The sequence below is a fragment of the Hemiscyllium ocellatum genome, chromosome 35, assembly GCF_020745735.1.
Source record: "Hemiscyllium ocellatum isolate sHemOce1 chromosome 35, sHemOce1.pat.X.cur, whole genome shotgun sequence".
NCBI classification, from domain to species: Eukaryota; Metazoa; Chordata; class Chondrichthyes; order Orectolobiformes; family Hemiscylliidae; genus Hemiscyllium; species Hemiscyllium ocellatum.
The window spans coordinates 48873849-48887354 of NC_083435.1; the positions used below are offsets into that span (position 1 = coordinate 48873849).

The window sequence follows — 13506 nt, forward strand, 5'->3', positions numbered from 1 at the left end:
CCTCAGCAAGGAATGCAAATGCAGTATTGCTCTTCGTGGAAGGATCGGTAACTACACTCTCAAACTGAATGGCACATGATCAGAAGCAGTTTGTAGAATATCTTTACAATGCTCTGCACAGTAATCAAATGGAAATGCATTGCATTTCACTACGAGAGCAGATTTGTTCAAGCAAATTCGAAGGCAGGTTTGCAGATGGGAAAGCAAGCAGGAAAGCTCCGTTCTTGTCCATGTAAAAGGCTGCAGATGAAGAACAAAACAGTTTCGACCGCGGGAACCTATCTTGCGGAAGGTGAACGTGCTGATCACTATGCTACAGAAACAAGCCCACAGCCGCCCCTGCTGCAGCTCAGTGGTATCCGACACTGAAAGTTGAAGACGTTCTACCTTTCACCTTTCTGTTTCCAAATGCTCGTTGTTTCATGGGAGTTGTTTAATTTTGGCTGTGTGGTATGCATGGACGAGATACACCGAAGTATCTGTTTTCACGCGGTGTAGCCCAATAACGTTGTGTTGCTTACACCGGCTTTAAAAGGATAACTTTTTAGCCGAGCTGGCCGTCGCAGTCTGTGGCACAATCATTTAGTCTGTTCGACTGCTCACTGGAAAGGTAGTATTGTGAAACACTGCAGAAACGAAGGACTTCCTTACTTTTGCTGCGACTGACCATACTCTGTGAAATTTTCCCAGATTCTCAGTTGAGGAGTTTTTGCAGCTGGAAATTACCTCAGAAAGCCTGTTAATTCGTAATGTATTGAACGAATCGCAAAACAGAAAACATTTGGCACGCAACACAAACAAAACTGGCAAACCAAATGCATTTTCAGATACAGTGAGCATGAATGCTAAATGTGAGACACTCCGAGGGCATGAGCCGTAAAGTAATCTCACAACTAACAACAGGGCAATTCCAAATTACTTTTCAATGATACTTGAGCCTCAGTGCACCACCATATCACAGACAATGCTGAAAAGAGAGAAAGAAAGAACATAATAAGAATGGGCCACAAAAAGTGAATTTCACCAATCACAGTCTCGATTAGATTACCTTTCCCTTCAGGGGTCTCCGGGACAGAAACGAAGGAAATTGGAGAAATTCAATAGCATATGACATCAAAATTCATCGGAACGATTTTCCCACTCGCCAGAAAGCCAAATAACGATGAATCGACTCACCGCAGGACTTTGTTTCACAACAGCGATGAAATAGCAGTCACCATTCGGTTCCAGTAAAATCTCAACATGCTTGGAACGTAAAGCAACAGTAGAGATGTTTGCAATTTTCCACGCGGGAGACGAACACGATCATGACAGCAGAGGAAATTTGGCACTTTCCCACTCGACAGTTAATTCCCAGGGAAACAAATCGAATTTTGTTCTGAACGAAACAACATCAGTGGTGGCAACAGCATTTCAACAAGCTGCACCGTTGCAGTCGATCAGCAGCAATGGCAGTGGTGGGATTCGAACCCACGCCCCTGTCGAGACTGGAACCTAAATCCAGCGCCTTAGACCGCTCGGCCACACTACCAACTGCGCCAGTTCCCCATTTTCTTTCACTTCCAATTGAGCTCCTGCATAACAACAGATGGAAAGTCAAGTGAAAAGGGTTCCATGATCCCTCTCGGACTCGCACGGCTGCGTGGATGTGCCCGGCTACAATATCAATTTCGCAGCAGATAATGATAGCCCATCAATCCGGATAAAAATCAATGGTAAGCTGAGGCTATCTTCTCAGACTCTTTTCAACTACAAATGTATCTGTGAGTGCGTGAGCATACATGTTCGCTTATGATTTGGTCAAATAACCATGAACTGCTTGACATTACTGCAATTTCGATTCTTACTTTGCTAAATGATTTCACCCATTGCTCGAAATAGGACAACTTTCACGTTTACACGGAACATGAAACACACCGGACTACAGGGAAAATAAACAAAGCTGAGCAGGCCGTGTTCCACATCATACCGTGCAGCATAGTTTCAGTCACTGTGTCTGTTTTGTAGAATAATAGTCCCAAAGAATGTTCTCCACACTAACACCGGAGGTAGCATTACAATCCGAGAACGACCGATCACATTGTGAGGATGCTCTGACCTCGGGGCCAGTTCGAGATGCCACTTTCCTTGCCTTTTATGCAATTGGCTGCAGGGATGTTCACACCTGGACATGAGCCACATCGACATCAACTGAGTTGGAAACCTGCGTGGGAATCGACGAGAAGCGACTCAAAAAATCTTGCTAAATTCCATGGTGCTTATTAGAAATGCAGTTTCTGTTCACCTCAATTTAAAAGGCAGTTTCTGAACAGAGGAACTGAAATCAAAAGCTAATTATCTCACCCCACCCCCACTCCGGGAGTGGTGCTAACTGCACTTGATTGCTTTTTGTTCTCGATGTGAAGAGCTCTCACGCCTGAGTCACCTTCACGCCTCTTGTTGCTGAGTGACTCAAAAAGAAGGAGTTTCAACAGAGCTGCAACTGCCTCACTTTCCCAGTCGCTCTCCCCGTTTACATTTTCCTGCTCATCAGTGATTTAATGAAAACCAAAAGGATGCGATGTTATTCTGCAGCCTCTTTGTCGATTCCTCCGTTTAAATTCCAACATGGCTTAGATCTCGGGGCGCACCTTAATGCTAGCTTTGAAAGCACAGGTCCAGAGCTTCCTCTGAGAGTGCAATTTCTTTCATTGCTGTTGCTGATTGAATGAGCCACTAACGTGCGAACTGCTCCAAAACATGATGCAGGACCTCTGGTGCCAATTCTCGCACTTTGAATAACGACAGACAGCTTCCAAATGAGGCCTTTCAGATACGACTTTGGGGTACATTTGGCAGACAGAATAGTTCAGGAATCCGTGGTGCACTGTGACACCAGCGCATCACCTTCTTCCCTGTCTTTGAACCGGGCCGCCTCAGCAAGGAATGCAAATGCAGTATTGCTCTTCGTGGAAGGATCGGTAACTACACTCTCAAACTGAATGGCACATGATCAGAAGCAGTTTGTAGAATATCTTTACAATGCTCTGCACAGTAATCAAATGGAAATGCATTGCATTTCACTACGAGAGCAGATTTGTTCAAGCAAATTCGAAGGCAGGTTTGCAGATGGGAAAGCAAGCAGGAAAGCTCCGTTCTTGTCCATGTAAAAGGCTGCAGATGAAGAACAAAACAGTTTCGACCGCGGGAACCTATCTTGCGGAAGGTGAACGTGCTGATCACTATGCTACAGAAACAAGCCCACAGCCGCCCCTGCTGCAGCTCAGTGGTATCCGACACTGAAAGTTGAAGACGTTCTACCTTTCACCTTTCTGTTTCCAAATGCTCGTTGTTTCATGGGAGTTGTTTAATTTTGGCTGTGTGGTATGCATGGACGAGATACACCGAAGTATCTGTTTTCACGCGGTGTAGCCCAATAACGTTGTGTTGCTTACACCGGCTTTAAAAGGATAACTTTTTAGCCGAGCTGGCCGTCGCAGTCTGTGGCACAATCATTTAGTCTGTTCGACTGCTCACTGGAAAGGTAGTATTGTGAAACACTGCAGAAACGAAGGACTTCCTTACTTTTGCTGCGACTGACCATACTCTGTGAAATTTTCCCAGATTCTCAGTTGAGGAGTTTTTGCAGCTGGAAATTACCTCAGAAAGCCTGTTAATTCGTAATGTCTTGAACGAATCGCAAAACAGAAAACATTTGGCACGCAACACAAACAAAACTGGCAAACCAAATGCATTTTCAGATACAGTGAGCATGAATGCTAAATGTGAGACACTCCGAGGGCATGAGCCGTAAAGTAATCTCACAACTAACAACAGGGCAATTCCAAATTACTTTTCAATGATACTTGAGCCTCAGTGCACCACCATATCACAGACAATGCTGAAAAGAGAGAAAGAAAGAACATAATAAGAATGGGCCACAAAAAGTGAATTTCACCAATCACAGTCTCGATTAGATTACCTTTCCCTTCAGGGGTCTCCGGGACAGAAACGAAGGAAATTGGAGAAATTCAATAGCATATGACATCAAAATTCATCGGAACGATTTTCCCACTCGCCAGAAAGCCAAATAACGATGAATCGACTCACCGCAGGACTTTGTTTCACAACAGCGATGAAATAGCAGTCACCATTCGGTTCCAGTAAAATCTCAACATGCTTGGAACGTAAAGCAACAGTAGAGATGTTTGCAATTTTCCACGCGGGAGACGAACACGATCATGACAGCAGAGGAAATTTGGCACTTTCCCACTCGACAGTTAATTCCCAGGGAAACAAATCGAATTTTGTTCTGAACGAAACAACATCAGTGGTGGCAACAGCATTTCAACAAGCTGCACCGTTGCAGTCGATCAGCAGCAATGGCAGTGGTGGGATTCGAACCCACGCCCCTGTCGAGACTGGAACCTAAATCCAGCGCCTTAGACCGCTCGGCCACACTACCAACTGCGCCAGTTCCCCATTTTCTTTCACTTCCAATTGAGCTCCTGCATAACAACAGATGGAAAGTCAAGTGAAAAGGGTTCCATGATCCCTCTCGGACTCGCACGGCTGCGTGGATGTGCCCGGCTACAATATCAATTTCGCAGCAGATAATGATAGCCCATCAATCCGGATAAAAATCAATGGTAAAGCTGAGGCTATCTTCTCAGACTCTTTTCAACTACAAATGTATCTGTGAGTGCGTGAGCATACATGTTCGCTTATGATTTGGTCAAATAACCATGAACTGCTTGACATTACTGCAATTTCGATTCTTACTTTGCTAAATGATTTCACCCATTGCTCGAAATAGGACAACTTTCACGTTTACACGGAACATGAAACACACCGGACTACAGGGAAAATAAACAAAGCTGAGCAGGCCGTGTTCCACATCATACCGTGCAGCATAGTTTCAGTCACTGTGTCTGTTTTGTAGAATAATAGTCCCAAAGAATGTTCTCCACACTAACACCGGAGGTAGCATTACAATCCGAGAACGACCGATCACATTGTGAGGATGCTCTGACCTCGGGGCCAGTTCGAGATGCCACTTTCCTTGCCTTTTATGCAATTGGCTGCAGGGATGTTCACACCTGGACATGAGCCACATCGACATCAACTGAGTTGGAAACCTGCGTGGGAATCGACGAGAAGCGACTCAAAAAATCTTGCTAAATTCCATGGTGCTTATTAGAAATGCAGTTTCTGTTCACCTCAATTTAAAAGGCAGTTTCTGAACAGAGGAACTGAAATCAAAAGCTAATTATCTCACCCCACCCCCACTCCGGGAGTGGTGCTAACTGCACTTGATTGCTTTTTGTTCTCGATGTGAAGAGCTCTCACGCCTGAGTCACCTTCACGCCTCTTGTTGCTGAGTGACTCAAAAAGAAGGAGTTTCAACAGAGCTGCAACTGCCTCACTTTCCCAGTCGCTCTCCCCGTTTACATTTTCCTGCTCATCAGTGATTTAATGAAAACCAAAAGGATGCGATGTTATTCTGCAGCCTCTTTGTCGATTCCTCCGTTTAAATTCCAACATGGCTTAGATCTCGGGGCGCACCTTAATGCTAGCTTTGAAAGCACAGGTCCAGAGCTTCCTCTGAGAGTGCAATTTCTTTCATTGCTGTTGCTGATTGAATGAGCCACTAACGTGCGAACTGCTCCAAAACATGATGCAGGACCTCTGGTGCCAATTCTCGCACTTTGAATAACGACAGACAGCTTCCAAATGAGGCCTTTCAGATACGACTTTGGGGTACATTTGGCAGACAGAATAGTTCAGGAATCCGTGGTGCACTGTGACACCAGCGCATCACCTTCTTCCCTGTCTTTGAACCGGGCCGCCTCAGCAAGGAATGCAAATGCAGTATTGCTCTTCGTGGAAGGATCGGTAACTACACTCTCAAACTGAATGGCACATGATCAGAAGCAGTTTGTAGAATATCTTTACAATGCTCTGCACAGTAATCAAATGGAAATGCATTGCATTTCACTACGAGAGCAGATTTGTTCAAGCAAATTCGAAGGCAGGTTTGCAGATGGGAAAGCAAGCAGGAAAGCTCCGTTCTTGTCCATGTAAAAGGCTGCAGATGAAGAACAAAACAGTTTCGACCGCGGGAACCTATCTTGCGGAAGGTGAACGTGCTGATCACTATGCTACAGAAACAAGCCCACAGCCGCCCCTGCTGCAGCTCAGTGGTATCCGACACTGAAAGTTGAAGACGTTCTACCTTTCACCTTTCTGTTTCCAAATGCTCGTTGTTTCATGGGAGTTGTTTAATTTTGGCTGTGTGGTATGCATGGACGAGATACACCGAAGTATCTGTTTTCACGCGGTGTAGCCCAATAACGTTGTGTTGCTTACACCGGCTTTAAAAGGATAACTTTTTAGCCGAGCTGGCCGTCGCAGTCTGTGGCACAATCATTTAGTCTGTTCGACTGCTCACTGGAAAGGTAGTATTGTGAAACACTGCAGAAACGAAGGACTTCCTTACTTTTGCTGCGACTGACCATACTCTGTGAAATTTTCCCAGATTCTCAGTTGAGGAGTTTTTGCAGCTGGAAATTACCTCAGAAAGCCTGTTAATTCGTAATGTATTGAACGAATCGCAAAACAGAAAACATTTGGCACGCAACACAAACAAAACTGGCAAACCAAATGCATTTTCAGATACAGTGAGCATGAATGCTAAATGTGAGACACTCCGAGGGCATGAGCCGTAAAGTAATCTCACAACTAACAACAGGGCAATTCCAAATTACTTTTCAATGATACTTGAGCCTCAGTGCACCACCATATCACAGACAATGCTGAAAAGAGAGAAAGAAAGAACATAATAAGAATGGGCCACAAAAAGTGAATTTCACCAATCACAGTCTCGATTAGATTACCTTTCCCTTCAGGGGTCTCCGGGACAGAAACGAAGGAAATTGGAGAAATTCAATAGCATATGACATCAAAATTCATCGGAACGATTTTCCCACTCGCCAGAAAGCCAAATAACGATGAATCGACTCACCGCAGGACTTTGTTTCACAACAGCGATGAAATAGCAGTCACCATTCGGTTCCAGTAAAATCTCAACATGCTTGGAACGTAAAGCAACAGTAGAGATGTTTGCAATTTTCCACGCGGGAGACGAACACGATCATGACAGCAGAGGAAATTTGGCACTTTCCCACTCGACAGTTAATTCCCAGGGAAACAAATCGAATTTTGTTCTGAACGAAACAACATCAGTGGTGGCAACAGCATTTCAACAAGCTGCACCGTTGCAGTCGATCAGCAGCAATGGCAGTGGTGGGATTCGAACCCACGCCCCTGTCGAGACTGGAACCTAAATCCAGCGCCTTAGACCGCTCGGCCACACTACCAACTGCGCCAGTTCCCCATTTTCTTTCACTTCCAATTGAGCTCCTGCATAACAACAGATGGAAAGTCAAGTGAAAAGGGTTCCATGATCCCTCTCGGACTCGCACGGCTGCGTGGATGTGCCCGGCTACAATATCAATTTCGCAGCAGATAATGATAGCCCATCAATCCGGATAAAAATCAATGGTAAAGCTGAGGCTATCTTCTCAGACTCTTTTCAACTACAAATGTATCTGTGAGTGCGTGAGCATACATGTTCGCTTATGATTTGGTCAAATAACCATGAACTGCTTGACATTACTGCAATTTCGATTCTTACTTTGCTAAATGATTTCACCCATTGCTCGAAATAGGACAACTTTCACGTTTACACGGAACATGAAACACACCGGACTACAGGGAAAATAAACAAAGCTGAGCAGGCCGTGTTCCACATCATACCGTGCAGCATAGTTTCAGTCACTGTGTCTGTTTTGTAGAATAATAGTCCCAAAGAATGTTCTCCACACTAACACCGGAGGTAGCATTACAATCCGAGAACGACCGATCACATTGTGAGGATGCTCTGACCTCGGGGCCAGTTCGAGATGCCACTTTCCTTGCCTTTTATGCAATTGGCTGCAGGGATGTTCACACCTGGACATGAGCCACATCGACATCAACTGAGTTGGAAACCTGCGTGGGAATCGACGAGAAGCGACTCAAAAATCTTGCTAAATTCCATGGTGCTTATTAGAAATGCAGTTTCTGTTCACCTCAATTTAAAAGGCAGTTTCTGAACAGAGGAACTGAAATCAAAAGCTAATTATCTCACCCCACCCCCACTCCGGGAGTGGTGCTAACTGCACTTGATTGCTTTTTGTTCTCGATGTGAAGAGCTCTCACGCCTGAGTCACCTTCACGCCTCTTGTTGCTGAGTGACTCAAAAAGAAGGAGTTTCAACAGAGCTGCAACTGCCTCACTTTCCCAGTCGCTCTCCCCGTTTACATTTTCCTGCTCATCAGTGATTTAATGAAAACCAAAAGGATGCGATGTTATTCTGCAGCCTCTTTGTCGATTCCTCCGTTTAAATTCCAACATGGCTTAGATCTCGGGGCGCACCTTAATGCTAGCTTTGAAAGCACAGGTCCAGAGCTTCCTCTGAGAGTGCAATTTCTTTCATTGCTGTTGCTGATTGAATGAGCCACTAACGTGCGAACTGCTCCAAAACATGATGCAGGACCTCTGGTGCCAATTCTCGCACTTTGAATAACGACAGACAGCTTCCAAATGAGGCCTTTCAGATACGACTTTGGGGTACATTTGGCAGACAGAATAGTTCAGGAATCCGTGGTGCACTGTGACACCAGCGCATCACCTTCTTCCCTGTCTTTGAACCGGGCCGCCTCAGCAAGGAATGCAAATGCAGTATTGCTCTTCGTGGAAGGATCGGTAACTACACTCTCAAACTGAATGGCACATGATCAGAAGCAGTTTGTAGAATATCTTTACAATGCTCTGCACAGTAATCAAATGGAAATGCATTGCATTTCACTACGAGAGCAGATTTGTTCAAGCAAATTCGAAGGCAGGTTTGCAGATGGGAAAGCAAGCAGGAAAGCTCCGTTCTTGTCCATGTAAAAGGCTGCAGATGAAGAACAAAACAGTTTCGACCGCGGGAACCTATCTTGCGGAAGGTGAACGTGCTGATCACTATGCTACAGAAACAAGCCCACAGCCGCCCCTGCTGCAGCTCAGTGGTATCCGACACTGAAAGTTGAAGACGTTCTACCTTTCACCTTTCTGTTTCCAAATGCTCGTTGTTTCATGGGAGTTGTTTCATTTTGGCTGTGTGGTATGCATGGACGAGATACACCGAAGTATCTGTTTTCACGCGGTGTAGCCCAATAACGTTGTGTTGCTTACACCGGCTTTAAAAGGATAACTTTTTAGCCGAGCTGGCCGTCGCAGTCTGTGGCACAATCATTTAGTCTGTTCGACTGCTCACTGGAAAGGTAGTATTGTGAAACACTGCAGAAACGAAGGACTTCCTTACTTTTGCTGCGACTGACCATACTCTGTGAAATTTTCCCAGATTCTCAGTTGAGGAGTTTTTGCAGCTGGAAATTACCTCAGAAAGCCTGTTAATTCGTAATGTATTGAACGAATCGCAAAACAGAAAACATTTGGCACGCAACACAAACAAAACTGGCAAACCAAATGCATTTTCAGATACAGTGAGCATGAATGCTAAATGTGAGACACTCCGAGGGCATGAGCCGTAAAGTAATCTCACAACTAACAACAGGGCAATTCCAAATTACTTTTCAATGATACTTGAGCCTCAGTGCACCACCATATCACAGACAATGCTGAAAAGAGAGAAAGAAAGAACATAATAAGAATGGGCCACAAAAAGTGAATTTCACCAATCACAGTCTCGATTAGATTACCTTTCCCTTCAGGGGTCTCCGGGACAGAAACGAAGGAAATTGGAGAAATTCAATAGCATATGACATCAAAATTCATCGGAACGATTTTCCCACTCGCCAGAAAGCCAAATAACGATGAATCGACTCACCGCAGGACTTTGTTTCACAACAGCGATGAAATAGCAGTCACCATTCGGTTCCAGTAAAATCTCAACATGCTTGGAACGTAAAGCAACAGTAGAGATGTTTGCAATTTTCCACGCGGGAGACGAACACGATCATGACAGCAGAGGAAATTTGGCACTTTCCCACTCGACAGTTAATTCCCAGGGAAACAAATCGAATTTTGTTCTGAACGAAACAACATCAGTGGTGGCAACAGCATTTCAACAAGCTGCACCGTTGCAGTCGATCAGCAGCAATGGCAGTGGTGGGATTCGAACCCACGCCCCTGTCGAGACTGGAACCTAACTCCCGCGCTTTAGACCGCTCGGCCACACTACCAACTGCGCCAGTTCCCCATTTTCTTTCACTTCCAATTGAGCTCCTGCATAACAACACTCTGGTGATATCACTCAGGATCTCTCCATGTGGTATCCTCACTGTGTGGGTCTAATTGCTGCCTCTGTCAGCGAGTCTCGCTCTTGCAGCTACTCCAGATCCTGAGGCAACAAAATGGTTCACTCCACAGAGACGCAGCAGCACAGGCCAGGGATGGAGACTGGGACTTTCCATATATCTATGGGACTCTGTGCCGTTCTCCATATGTAACCCTCATTGTATCAGCCTAATTTCCCATTCTCTCTCTCTCTCTGTCTCCTGTAGGTTCCCAGAAAGTTCCTGACTCAATTGACTTCCCAAATGCTGGGTGTCTCGTACATTACCACATTGAAGATGGTTAGTCAGCCAGAGAGACAAAGGGCAGGGAGATCTGGAGTCTTCAATAAATCCTGCAGAGAGGTAAGATCACTCACAGTGCACAGAGCAGGGAGCAATGAGAGGGCTCCTAACATCGCTAACAAGACATGACACAGATACAGTGCTGGAGGGGGAGCACAGTACAGAGACACACCTGAGGCTCAATCACTGCCCCCACTGTTAGTTTTGTTGTTTTGAGAAAGCATATAGAGTTCACAATTATCCATCCAGGTCTGTGCTGTCTTAGTGAGCATCAGTACAACAGAGGGAAAAGCCGGCCTCCCACAAGAGGGAGGGAATGCTGCATGGGATCTTTCTGTTCTGTATTCCCTCTCCAACACTGTATCTACAGCATGTCAGTGTCTTCAATAATTTTTAACTCCTATAACAGCTCCTGTCCCTGTAACCTCCTCCCTTCCCCTACATTCCCTCCACATATTTGAAATATGCTGCATTCCGGACTATCATCTCTATTGCTGCAACTTGGTTCAGTCTCTGCAACATGCCTTATCTCGATACTCTCCCCCTCCAATGATAAAGTCATACAGCATGAAAACAGAACCTTCAATGCAACTAGTCCATGTCCATGTTGACCATGGTTCCTGAACGAGTGACATTTCCCTGCATTTGATCCATATCCCTTCAAACCTTCTCCTCTCCATGTTCCTACCTAAATATATTTTCCATGGTGTACTTGCACTTTTCTCTCCCATTTCTCTGACAGCTCATTCAATACGTGCACCATCCTCTGTGTGGGAAATGTTCTCCTCCGGTCCATTTTAAGCATTTCCTCTCTCACCTCATATTTATGCCCTCTAGTATGGGATCCCCTACCCGGGGATAGAGACCTTCACTATTCACCCTACGTATACGCCCTGTGGTTTTATAATCCTTTATAATCCTTTATAAGCTCACCCCCTCAGCCACCTACGCCCAAGGGAAATGTGAAGGACGACACAAATATCTCTGCCACTTTCTCTGCTGCAACTTTGCCACAATGTTCTGGGATACACTTGTTCAGGACCTGGGGCTTTCTCTACCTTTGTGTTCTAAGATCTCCAGCACCACCTCTTCTGTAATGGGGACTCTTTATAAGGCATCACTGATTATTTCCCTTTGTTTCCAAGTCTTTGTCCATAGTACGTTCTGACATGAAATGTTCATTTAGGCTCTCCACCACCTCCTGTGGTTCCACGCATGGATGGCCTCGTTGATCTGTTGTCTCTCCAGTTGCTCTTTTGTTCGTGCATGCTGTAGGATCTCTTTGCATACTCTTAACCTTATCTGTCAAATATATCTCATCCCAACGTTTTGTTTTCCAACTTATCCATCCTCTCCTTTCAAGTCAAACCCTCCAGTATCAGTAACATCTTTGTCAATCTTTCCTCCATTTTCAGTTTGAGAATATGCTTCCCAAAGCAGGAGGATCAGAATTCTACACAGTCCTCCATCTGGAGACCCAGCAATGTCTGAAACTGCCATATCATGATGTATCAACTCATGTACTCAATGCTCTGTTCCATGAGGGGAAATGTGTCACATGCTGCTTTCCCTGGCCTGTCCACCTGCGATGCCACTTCCAAGGAACAATGTGACTGAAGCTCTTGGACTTTCTGCCTCTCTCTCTCTCTCTCTCTGTTTGACAACACGGCCCAGAGCTATTCCATTGATTGTTTTAGTTGTCTCTGGTTTGTTATAACAAAATCCAGCTCCTGAATTCAACTCCACCTTTCATTTGAACAACTGGCTCAGTGGGTTAAGATCACCTTTGATAACTGTATTCACTGCCCACTATAACACTTATTTTACTATCCACAAACTTACTAAAATTAATTCCTATACTCTCGCTTATGTCAATAATGCACATGCGTGACCCCAGCACCAATCCTTATGGCACACCGCTGGTCAGAGGCACCCAGTCTGCACAACAACCCTCTGCCACCATCCTCTGTCTCCTACTATCAAGCCCATTTTGTGTCTGTTTGTCTCGGTCTCCCTGATCCCATGTGATCTAACCTTACTAACCAGTGCACCATGATAAACCCTGTCAAACGCCTTGCTGAAGTTAGGATAGACAACATCTACTGCTCTGCCTTCATCCACCTCCTTGGTCACCTCTTAAACAACCTCTATCAGGTTTGAGAGACACTCCTTTATACGCACAAAGCTTTGCTGACTTACTCTAATCAATCATTGCCTTTCCAAATGCATGTTACGCCTGTCCCACAGAATCACTTCCAACATCACTCACACCACTGACATCAAGCTAATTTGTGTTTATGTCCCTGGCTTTGCCTCACAGCCTTTCCTAAATGCTGGCACAACATTAGCCATAATCCAGGCTCCCAACTCACTCCCCGTGGCTGTCAGTGATAGAAATGTCTTTGTAAGTTTGTTTCCTAATTTACCCCAATGTCCTGGGATGTACTTGACTAGTTCCCAAGGAGTTGTATAATTGCAATGCATTTTAACACCTTTAGCATCTCCTGTGTACATCACTGTTTATTTCCCGGCTTCTCCAGTGTTTTTTCCACAGTCAGTTCTGACATGAAATTTTTGTTTCTGATCTCGCCATTTTCTGTTGTTCCAGACATGGATGGCTTCACTGAACTTTAAGGAATCACATTATGTCTCGAGGTAATCTTCTGTTGTTATTATACTTGTACAATCTCTCTGGATTTTTCTGAACCTTCTCTGCCAAAGCTCTGTCAGGTCCCCTTTGGGCCCTCATGGTTTCCCCCTTAAGAGTATTACTACACCCACAATGTTCTTCAAGGGATTGAGTTAATCCAGCTGGCTGTATATGACATGTATCCCCTTT

General features: G+C 45.0%; 3 non-coding genes across 3 annotated transcripts; all 3 read right to left on the reverse strand.

Moving 5' to 3' along the window:
* Positions 1-1449: 1449 nt before the first annotated feature.
* trnal-uag (transfer RNA leucine (anticodon UAG)) lies at positions 1450-1531 on the reverse strand. The gene has a single exon. It is a non-coding gene; the product is annotated as a tRNA-Leu (tRNA).
* Positions 1532-4362: 2831 nt separating this feature from the next.
* On the reverse strand, positions 4363-4444 carry trnal-uag (transfer RNA leucine (anticodon UAG)). Its single transcript has one exon. It is a non-coding gene; the product is annotated as a tRNA-Leu (tRNA).
* Positions 4445-7276: 2832 nt separating this feature from the next.
* Positions 7277-7358, reverse strand: trnal-uag (transfer RNA leucine (anticodon UAG)). The gene has a single exon. It is a non-coding gene; the product is annotated as a tRNA-Leu (tRNA).
* Positions 7359-13506: the final 6148 nt, after the last annotated feature.